This window comes from Nicotiana tabacum, chromosome 15, assembly GCF_000715075.1.
Source record: "Nicotiana tabacum cultivar K326 chromosome 15, ASM71507v2, whole genome shotgun sequence".
Classification (NCBI taxonomy): domain Eukaryota; kingdom Viridiplantae; phylum Streptophyta; class Magnoliopsida; order Solanales; family Solanaceae; genus Nicotiana; species Nicotiana tabacum.
In genome coordinates this window covers 70,452,758-70,461,978 of record NC_134094.1, presented here as the reverse complement: position 1 = coordinate 70,461,978, position 9,221 = coordinate 70,452,758, and the positions used below count along the sequence as shown (strand labels likewise).

The 9,221-nt window shown below is 39.1% G+C and overlaps 1 pseudogene; it reads right to left on the bottom strand.

The window, feature by feature from the left end:
• Positions 1-434: 434 nt before the first annotated feature.
• Positions 435-533, bottom strand: LOC142170036 (small nucleolar RNA R71; annotated as a pseudogene).
• Positions 534-9,221: the final 8,688 nt, after the last annotated feature.

Sequence of the window (9,221 nt, the reverse complement as noted above, 5' to 3'; positions counted from 1 at the left end):
GGTTAGAGACTTAATCAAAATCAGCCCTTGGTTGCAGCCCAGTTTGGAAACATAGCTCCCGGTGCTGGGAGACCACTTGGTGATTACGCTAGACTGGTCTACAACCCAGGATTGTCAAGTATCAGACCACCTCCAGTTGCAGCGAACAATTTCGAATTGAAGCAAGGGTTACTCCAAACTCTTCAAAATTGTTGTGTCTTAAGAGGGAAGATGAACGAAGATCCAAACAACCATCTAATGGACTCGAGGAGATTATGAACACCTTTTAATACAATGGTGTTCACAAGATGCAGTGTACTTAAGGGCATTCCCCTTCACACTCAAAGATGATGCGAAGCAGTGGCTTCGAAGCTTGCCCCAGGGATCAATTAGAACATGGGAGGAGATGACTAGAAAAATTTCTTGATAAATATTTCTCCTTAGCTAAAACGGGAAAGTTTAGAAGAGAGATCCATAACTTATGACAGAAAGATACTGAAACTGTGTTTGAAGCTTGTGAGAGATTTAAGAAGATTTTCAGAAAGTGTTAACATAGTGGAATTGAACTCTGGATGCAACTCCAGAATTTTTAGGATGGGTTGACACTGGCTTCATGTAGAACATTGAGTAATGCAGCTGGAGGCCCGTTGATGAAGAAGACACCAGAGGAAATAGTCATTACTCTTGATAAGTTGTCTGAAGATGCAAATCAGTGGCCTTTGAGAGTGCTGAAAGAAAAGGAGCGACTGGTGTTCACCAAGTTGATGGTAACATATCTGTGCAGGTACAGCTCGATGCCATAGCCAAGGAGATAAGGAAGCTAACCTTATCTTCAATACAGAGTGAGACTCACGTAGCTTGTGATATATGTGGAAGAGGACACCCTACTCATGAGTGTTAAGCCTCAACTGAGGAAGTGAATGTTGTGGGGAATTACAACTTTAATGCAATGGGTCAGAGACACCCCGGTTTTTCATGGAGTTCACCTGGAGGTACAGCAAATGCATGGCAACAGAATAATCCTAGACCCCAGGGACAAGGGGCTCCAGTCTACCAAAATCAATAGAGGCAGTAATTTTAGCCTCAACAGCCCTTTCAGTCTGGCTTAGAAGATCTCATGAAGTCCTTCATTCAGAAAGCTGATGAGTAGCTAGAAATTCATAGTGCAGCTATAAGGGAACATAGAGAAGCTATCAAGGAAATAGGTACTGGTCTTCGAAATCTGGAGAGACAAGTGGGACATATTGCAAAAATATTATCTGAAAGGATCCTACGTACTCTACCAGCTGATGGAGATGACTAGGGAAGATGGAGATGACGCTGATGGCGGTGAATGAGAAGCAGCTGCGACAAACGCAGTGTTGGTTGTTGGATGCTAGTCAACCGAAGATGGCAGGGACCCGATACTCAGCCCTACAGTACTGGGAACAGCAACTGGGGCCCAAAAATTGGAGTTGGCATTCTCTACCATATCCAATTCCCCCCAGAGTGCCGAGACATCGTCCTCGGTTGGTGTAACTAACTCAACAGGTTGAGCATCCTGTTGAGATGATAAGGATCATCATCTTCTATGTAGAGAAGCTCCCCCATCACTAGCTTCTCCATCATCATCGATCATCACAGTGTCTATAACTGGCCCGGGAGGAGAGCTAGTCACCACAACTACCGGAGATGACTCGGGGGCAATAATCTTCGCCCTTTTATTCTTTTCCCCAGCCGTGGAGGAGCATCTTCTTTTTGGTTGTTTGTCCTTCGGTCAAGGACTCCGTAATGAAACACGTGTACCCGAAGATGGCCTGGAGATACCTGTTCGAATAAGCATCTCCTAAAGAAGCCTCGCCGCATCAGCATGATCAGCCAAGACGTCCTCCTCGGGGACAATAATAGAGCTCGCGGGTAGACCTAATTTTAGTGAAAAGGTAGAAGGGATCAATCAATTTCTTCACATAAAAAATCGAAACAAGGTGAGTGTGAGTTACCATGGTTTTTGGTCTTCCACCCGTATTTGAGGGTCAGTTCTTTCCACGTGCAGGTTTCAGGCGTAGTGACATCCAAGATCTTCTGAACCCACTGGTCCAAGCCTTCAACCATCGGTGGGACCCATCGAGTTGCTGAAATAGGCAAAGGATGGAGGATCAACACAGGTATGGAAGAATACCTAATAAAAGAAATATTAAACAAGGAGCTTACGAGGGCGTTTCCATGCTTCTGGAAAGGATGAAGTCGTTGCCGGAATGATGTCATTGGTGGCAACTGCAACAAACTATTCCATCCACCCACGGTCATTATCATCATCCATGCTAGATAAAAGAGCATGGTGGTCACGTTTGCTGAAATTTATCATTCCTCCGCAAAAGATTTTGGGGGAATAAAGATTCATCACATGAGTTAAAGATATCTCCTCTCCCATCTCTTGGCACAAACGTCAAAGATAAACAATCGTCCTCTACACAGAAGGGCTTACTTATGCCAAACACACCTGATAGCGGAGGCAGAACTCCGCAATAATGGAGTCAAGCTCTCCACTCAAAGAGAACGCACCCAAAGTAAAGGGATACATGTAAAAATATGTAAAACCCTCCTTGGTTAGGGTCACTCGCTCCGCTAGATCAGGAGATACAATATCCAAATTGTGGCAGCGACAGTCTTCCTTCACAACAGGAATACTGGAAGAACGGATGGAAGAAGGGTATCTACCAACAACCCATGTGCGAGGGAGAGCCGAAGGGAATTTCTCTTCGAAGTCTTTTGTTTTAACAAGACTTTTAGGAATGATAGAATCCATCATTGGAGGAGCAGCGTCCTTGGCTTTGTTCTTGCCCTTTGAAGAGCTAACGTTCTTTGAAGAAGAAGCCATTTGGATGAAAGAAAAGCTTTTCCGTTTGAAGGGAGATAAAGAAAGGTTAATTAACAGCAAGGAAGATTTTATAAAGCTTGGAAAATTATGGAGTATATGGGGAGAAGGTTGATGCCTATAAGTAAAAGTTTTGGCGGCTAAATTCATGGGCATAATTACCTTGATAATTGGTAAAAGCTGTGCTGAATCGTGGGATGACGCGTGTTAGGGGCATTAAATGTGGAGAAGACGTGTGTCTAATCAACCGTCAGAAGCCTTCAGAGGGAATCATAGTAATTCCCGCCAAAAGAGTGTTTCTACCAACTTCCCGGTGACACAAAGTTATGTCACCGGAAAGCAGGGGGACTATCTGTATAGGGTTAAAGATGTCATGCTAGGTGGTCGTTTGGAAGAATGACATGTGAAACCGAAGACAATTATCCCATCTGATACCGGAAGGAATGGCATTCTTAAAGAAGCGATAAATACCCTCCGCCAGTTGGCATTAATGAAGAATATTACACGACATTAAGTATGTTGCCCATTACAAGGAATTTGGCATTTATGCTCACCGTTACATCTTCATCAATGGCCCTCATAATTGACATTAAAGAAGGTCACGATCCTAGGATCTCATTCCCTAGACGTAGCTATAAATAGCTAGCTCTGTTATCATTGTAAGGACACGAATTTTCTGGCAAACTAATACTGCAATCTACTCAAAGCTCTATACCATTTATTTTTTATTTTATGTTCTTATTATTGTTCTTATTACTGTTGCGCCCGAAGGCTTCACTACCAGAATCTTTATTTCTGTCATTTCCTCTTCCTATCAAGGCTAAGTGTTATATATTTCTTCAATTATCTTATTATTTCAGGATCGAATTAATTCACTTGTCTAGAAACCATGTATAAATTCAACTGTACCATTTTACGGGTAAACATCTACTCTATTAAAAAGCTCTCCAATGACTTCACATTGAAAGATCTCAGCCAATTTAATTTTTTCTTGGTGTTTGAATAGGGGTAGTAAAGTGGTGGGTCGGGTCGGATATAGGTGAGTTGAGAACGGGTAATACGAAAACGAATAAATTATTTGACACGACCCGACCCATATATAATAAAGATAGAAAATGGGTTAACCGACGGATAATATATATATCCATATTATCCATGACTTCTTGATATGATCATTATTGGGAGAATTCCTAGTCTCCCAAACTTGAGGAATCGCCAATTTGAATCTTTACAAATGTAAAAGTTAAACTCATTAGTTATCTATTTTCTTAGTGGATAATATGGTTCTTATCCATATCTGACCCATTTTTAAAACGTTCATTAGCTAATGCATTTTTTAGTAAATAATATGGGTGGATAACTATCTTTTATCAGTTTTGCCACTACTAGGTTTGAAGTTCATCATCAACCTAATGGTATGGTACTTGCTAAAATTAAGTATATTCAAGACATTGCATGGAGCAGGCTACACCATTGGTAACTGCCCTCCAACTTTCACAATATGGTATCTCTCCATCTCGCGATCCCTCCTTATATTGTAGCCTAGTAGGAGCCCTTCAATATATCACTATAACTAGGCCTGATATATCCTACACAATTAATAAATTGTGTCAGTTTATGCACAATCCAATGAACTCACATTTCACTGCTATGAAAGGCTCATTTGCTATGTGAAAGGTACTATGGAATTTGTTTTGGTGTTGCGTAGAGTATTGGAATTTGTTTTTTACATACAGCCTCGTTCGTTTTGATATTTTTTTTGCTTTTATAGTGAATCAGTTTATACACCTATAGCAATATTTGACGTTTAAATATTTTTTGGCTGTTATAGATAAAAATTATCCAAATATCAATTATTTTTCCTTTTCTAATGTTACATATAAAAGATAAGAAAATTATTCAAATTTAAAATCTCAAAAGATATGCAGATCTCACTAGTTAAATATTGAAGAAAGCTAATATATTATTAATAAATTCATAACTAAATGTATAAAGATTTAAACTCGAAGGCACACATTTAAAGCTACTTAGAAAAATAAATTCTTTCAAGATTAATGGAAGAACTTTATAATTGTAGCTTGTTTCGTAGTGATGTTTGGCTAAAAATCAACATTTTTATATGTAATTTGCCTTGCATTAGACCTCAATCTTGTTAGTTTTTTGGAAATATTTGTGACTCGAGCTAAATAATTTTATTTATATGTGTAGGAGTCAATTGGAAGTGATTTGGAGATTTTGCATGCAAAGTGAAGTAAAAATGGAAGAATCTGGAGGAAATATAAGTTTGGTGCCCAGGTCCCGGACAGCGAAGCGAGGTTCACTTCGCCAGACGAGACTAGAGCAGAAGAAACCAGAAAAGTCCCGGAAAGCAAAGCGAAGGTCACTTCTGTCACGCCCCGAACCTGGGAGGCGAGACCGGCACCCGGTGCCTCACCTATCCTTGCGTACCAACTTGTGACTAAGGAAATCTAAACATATAATGTCATACTTTGGCCATGGGCCACATTACAAGACAATTTGTGAAGCAAAATATAAAACAGAAGGGAAACTAACGCTGACTAAATGTCAATATAAAGCTGGACCGGCAAGGCTGTCATAACTACTACAGCTGACAAATCAACAAAATATACATACAAGGCCTATAAGCCCAATATACTACACTAACTGACAGGATATGTCTACAAGCCTCTACTGATGGATGTACTCTTATCGGAACAGGGCCCTGACCTATCCATAACATATATATATACATATATACACAAGATGTACATAAAACTCTAGACCCAGCAACTGCAAAGGACGCGGAGCTAACCGATCAAGCTGAACTCGGGCAACACCTATTGAGGAGGTCTACTCGTCTGTCTGTCTGAACCTGCACGCATGAAATGCAGCGTTCCCGTCAAAAGGCACGTCAGTACAAAATAATGTACCGAGTATGTAAGGCAACAGAATAACTGAAAGTTGAAACTGAACTAATAATATAATAACTGAAAGTAACTGGGAGTCAAAGATAATCTGAAGATATGCTTACCTGATGATATTGACTCAACTCTCTCAATATAGTAAGTAAAATAGTTGTCCGGCCTTATAGGGCTCAGTATATATAACTGCTCTGCCGTAGTAGGCTTGATCATAGGCTCTCGGCCATATTAGGCTCTGTATCTCGGCCATTCTGGGCTCGCTCATAGGCGCTCGGCCACAGTAGGCTCGGTATATAACTTACAATCTAATCAGAGGTTGCCCAATAGGGGCCTGCCCACCGATTATAGCTCGATGGTCGTGAAAATACTGTAATAATGTGTGTGTGTGTGTATATATATATATATATATATATATATATATATATACATATAAAACCTCTTCTCTCTTGACTGAAAGAAGACAATACTCAATTAAATATAAAGTCCCGATAAGGGAGAATACTGTAATTTATGAGACTAGGATAATGTACATAAGTTCAGGAATACGAACTTTTCTTTAGGCCTCATTATCACACTCGTGTAATTATGAGATCATACCAAAATGAAGGAAGGTCTTAGCCTTAACATACCTGGAGTAGGAAAAAATTCGTATGATATTCTTGAGAAGGATTGCACCGTACTCCCTTAAAATTGCAAAATCTCACATTACTAAGTATTAAATAGTCTTGTATGGGATTTGATTGTAGAAAATCACGTAGGCAATCTTTCTGAAACGTGAATCTTGCATCTTCTAATCTTAAGGAGATAAGAAAGCCTTAACTTGCATGTGTTAAGAGAAAATGAATATCATTATGCAACCTTGATCAGAAAGCTAAAGGGAATATGAATCACTTTGTATGCTCTAATAATATGACACCTTGTTACATAATATATGAGTCACTTATGGGATTTATTATCCACGTTATGGGCTGCCACGTTGGTGCTTTAACCTTATCCAAATAATTCCCTAATTAATTAGGTAATATCCCATTACCCAATAATTAACCAATTACCCACATAATTAAGAATTATCTCAACTTACTTAAAATATTACTTACTTTTAACATACACACCTTACTATCATGGTTATGTAGTACCTTGTATGGCACTAATCCATAAATACGGGGTATTGTAACTTGGACCGTATTTTATCTCAAAATGTCAAACTTCGACGAAATTCATTTTTCTTTGATTTGCTTACCCTCTCACCTTCACCAATTTACTCGTCACTTGTTTGAAATAGCATAATACTCATAATCTCCAAGTAATCTTGTCCTTGAACTGATGTCAATTATCTTACGACAAATTCAACATACAATACTACAAGGTATAACATCGTCGTAACATCGACGTAACATTCCCCCCTTTGGAACATTCGTCCTCGAATGTTGACTAATGCATTTATCGGTCTATAACCGGATGGCTCTTACGAATGGTTTTAATACTGTCCTTGCCATTTAGGCAACTGTTCTGTGAATAAATCCAAAGGCCAGGGCATCCTCCCCCCCCCCAGGCCTCTTTCTCACACCACAACTTGTGGTCGGAATCCTTCCAATCTTGTAACTGTTGCTACCTTTTATCATGCACCCTGTACGACTCTGACTTTGTAAGTGTGCCTATGCGACTCTTCTCTCCTTTTGTTTCCTCCAATTTTTAGCCAATCTCTAGGCCTCACTTTGTAAACATATACAAAGCTTAATAAGATGTCCCTCTGGGCATCTACAGGTGTACTGAAGTTCTTCGCTCGGTACTTTGTTGAACTTACGAATATTGTTATATCTTATTTCATAGACATGGTTATTCATCCGTATGACTTTACTGCATCTAGGTAGGTCATAATATTCCATAACTCTTACCTTGGTTTTATTATGATCTAGGTTTGCTACCCAATTCCAGGTTACTCTCTCGCTTCTTATCATAGATGTATAAATCTAAGTCTTTTAATGCTTCCTCGTTACTGTTTATCTTAAGAATGACAACCTACTCTCATCTCATACTTTGTAACTCTTATCCATCCATTGTTGATTCACCTCAATATTGATCTATAATCTACCATCGATAACTTGACATTTTATGTAACACTGCCACTAGGGCTTATGTCTCATCGGCGAACATCTGAAATTATTAGATTGATCTACCTATGGGCGATACTATACTTCCATAACTGTATTTAATAGCATCCCAATGTGACTCAGCTTACATGGGTATTTAAATCCCGTACATTTCATGAAATCCTCTTCAAGTCATTACTCAATTGAACGCCCAAACTTTATCTATTACAATCACACCCTCATTCTACTACCAGGGCAGCATTCCATCTCTTCTAAATGCTGCTAGTCTTAGACTCCTTTGAGTTTATTCAGGATATACTGAGTTTTCTATAACTTAGAGAAACCATCGGCTCTTCTTGTTTTCTTGGGCTTAATCCCAAGGACTTATCCATTTTCGTCACCTTCTCACTCGCTTTTTCTTATCCTTACTCCTGTCTTCCTAAAACCTTGTCGCTCTACCATACTTTAGTTTGCGACTTACACATATTCATTTATAGTGAATCAGTTTTCTTGGGCTCTATTATAATACACATCCACAACTTGAAGCTCTATTATAATACTTGCACCTTTGGTGCATACACAATCCGGTGGGAGCTTCATACTGACTTCTTATGAGACTGGTACTTCTTCTAACTGGCTTTATCGTAAAGCCATTATAGAATATGGTTGTTGTACTATCTCTCTTGTACCTCTGATATTAGAGTAAGTATGCAATGTTCTTAATCACAATTTCTATAATTTTCTTGGTCTAATAATCAGACTCCTGATTTATTTGGTTGATGTAACTCTTTAGTTCCCTCTTCCTTCTGATCGGCCTTCATGTAGGCTTGACCTATCTTCCGATATGCGGCTCCTGAAATTAATTATTACTTTAGCCTTCCATGGGCGCTATAGAATATCCATGATACAATCTTCTAACAATTCAATCCTTTGTTTATACCCTAGGCTCAATTCTTTCTTTTAACTTATACCAAAGTTTTCTACGGCTGTATGAATGTCAGTATATATGCTGCATGGATAATATTTCAAAATCCTAAGTGCGTTCATGACGTAACTAACTCTGGATCACTGATCGAATAATTCCTTTCGTTCCTTCTCAGTTTTCTTTAAACGTAGGCAGTTATTTTTCTTGGTCTTTCTGCCCCCTTGTTGCGTGCATACTTAACTTATCTTAGTGCCCATACATATTGGAATTCCATATCACTCATATGATCTTGAATATCACTTCTGATTTTTACTTCCTGTCTGTTAGCCACGGTAGGTGCCACTTTCTTATGGAGTGCATACAACGTTGTTGTGAGACTGTTGTTATAAGATCACTTCCTCTTTAGGTCACTGAGCTTAGGTCGAAGCCTTCTTCCTTACTTTCTCAGCTAG